Genomic DNA, 2,378 nt, shown 5'->3' on the forward strand with positions numbered 1-2,378 from the left:
TATAATTTGACTAGGTACACTGCTTAGGTGCAATTAGTTAGCTAAGGTAGTTAGGTTATAAATATTAAAATTAGGTGTAGCTATTTGCACGCATCAATGTTTTTGGCGCCGTTGCCGGGGAGCGGCTTATTTTATTGTTGATTTATTTGCTTTAGATTAATCGATCCTTTTTGTGGGGTAAAACCTGTAAAAAGTTAATTTTTCAGCTTTAGTTTTTGTTTCAATTTCTGATTCACTACGTGAGCCTTAAGCTCACAACGTGTATTCAGTAGTTTTTCGTATTTCTTTGTTTTCTTTTCTGTTAGTTTTTCTGCGACAACACAAGGTGGTAATCTTTACCACGTCATGGTGGCCAGTCAGTAGGAAATTTTTATTTAGTTTTTGTTTAGTTTTACGTTTTTATTTTTTTTATTTTGCAGGAGTTCATGACCAAAGGCTCAAACACACCTTTGGTACCACCACTTGAAGATCTAGAGTCGGCCCTTCACAAAAAGAAGGATAAGAACGTGAAAGAAGATCAAACACCAAAGAAGACACCTTTACAAGAATTCAAGCCAGTGTTCTCAAAGAATTCGGGATAGAAAACGGAAGAATCAAGTTCATCTTCAAAGAACAAGAGCAAGGTTGAAAACTTAGATCAAATACCTATCCTAAACGAATCCGAATACGATACTGAGCCCGAATTTGAATTATATACAAGTGAACCAGAGAACGAGCCAAGAAACGACATGGTGAACATTGAAGAAATGTCAATGGGAGCTTACAGGAAGCGAATAAGAGACGATGTTGGTCCAGGTTTAGTACAACCTGCCACTGCCACATTCGAGCTGAAAGGACATATCCTTACTGCACTAAAGGATATTACATTCTATGGAAAAGATCATGAGGATGCGTTTAAGCACTTAGATGAAGTCAATGACATTGCAGACTATTTAATGTCCCAAATGTTAATAGAGATATTGTCTTGTTAAGGATGTTTCCCGTTACTTTTAAAGGAGTTGCGAAAGATTGGTTAAAGGCACTTCCACCTGGTACAATCACTACTTGGGCTCGGATGCGCGAACAATTTTTAGACCAAATTTTCCCACCATCCTAGATAGGTAAAATCAAAAAGGCGATAGCTAATTTTGAGCAAAACTCGAGTGAGTCACTTTACAAGGCATGGGAGGGTTACAAGGGGTTGTTAAGGAATTGTCCTCAACATTCAACAAAAGGTGTCTATATTCTATGATGGGGTCAATGTATTGACAAGGCAGTTCCTTGATTCTCAAGGACCACTTACAAAGAAAAATCTGGCCGAAGTCAAGGAACTAGTTAAAGAATTTGCAAAGCATTCTCGTGAATATCACAACCCAAGACAAGATGGAGTAAAAGGCAGTGGAGGTGCACATTCTGAAGAGATGGATGCTATGATGTCAATGCTTAATACTATGGACCGGAGATTGACCCAAATGGATCAATCGATTCATGCAATTCGAGTTGGTTGTGAGAGGTGTAATGGGCCACATTTGACTAAGGACTGTAATTTGGATGATTATGGAAATAAAAAGGCTCAAGTTTGCTACTCGAGTGGGGACAAGTATGATGAAGATTAGAGAAAGCCTAAGAAATAGTGGCTGATATATGATGAGTATAAGAAGCTGAAGGAGAAGAAATACAGGCAAACAGCCAGCTATCAAATGGATCAACCACCAGCTGAACATAAAGTTGACTTAGTGAATGTGTTATCACATTTTATGGAAACTTCAAATAAGAGACATAACGACACTGATGCGGCTTTGAAAGATCAAAGGTTAATGAGGAAGGAACAACAAGTTATGATGAAGGAATAACAAGCTATGATGATTGACCAGCAAACATCATTAAGAAATCAGCAAGCATTGATCCACAATCTTGAAGCCTAACTTTGTCAGCTAACAAATTTGGTTAACGAAAAATTTTCTCCAAAATTTCCTGAGAAAAAGACTCAACCTCGTGTCATGGTGATTAACACTGAAGAAGAGGCAATCTCTGACTTTTTAGAAGCACTAGACGTGGAGCCAAAGCAGTCCGGTCCAAAGCCAAAAATCAAAAACGAAAATGTTGTTGAACTACCGAATTCACGACGTGAACCTCCTCTGTTCACGACGTGGCCTCGATCTGAATAGAAAAATTCAGAATTTGTGCCAGCTTACCGACCGCCTTTGTCGTTTCCGTCTCGAGCACATCTCAGCCCACTGGAAAGGGAACACCTATGTAATGACCATAAAATTCAAGCCAATTTAAACTTTTCAAAAACAACCCAATTTCATAAAGTTATTACAAAAAGGTTTTCAATACATCTATTATCAGAGTATTTTCCCAGAACCACATCATAAACACATAAAAATGAGGAGCGG

At 38.2% G+C, this 2,378-nt stretch overlaps 1 non-coding gene across 1 annotated transcript; it reads right to left on the reverse strand.

The window, feature by feature from the left end:
• Positions 1-1,102: 1,102 nt before the first annotated feature.
• Positions 1,103-1,209, reverse strand: LOC145103572 (small nucleolar RNA R71). Its single transcript, XR_013706656.1, has one exon. It is a non-coding gene; the product is annotated as a small nucleolar RNA R71 (small nucleolar RNA).
• Positions 1,210-2,378: the final 1,169 nt, after the last annotated feature.

The sequence above is a fragment of the Lactuca serriola genome, chromosome 4 (assembly GCF_051521515.1).
Source record: "Lactuca serriola cultivar US96UC23 chromosome 4, Lser_US96UC23_V15, whole genome shotgun sequence".
Classification (NCBI taxonomy): Eukaryota; Viridiplantae; Streptophyta; class Magnoliopsida; order Asterales; family Asteraceae; genus Lactuca; species Lactuca serriola.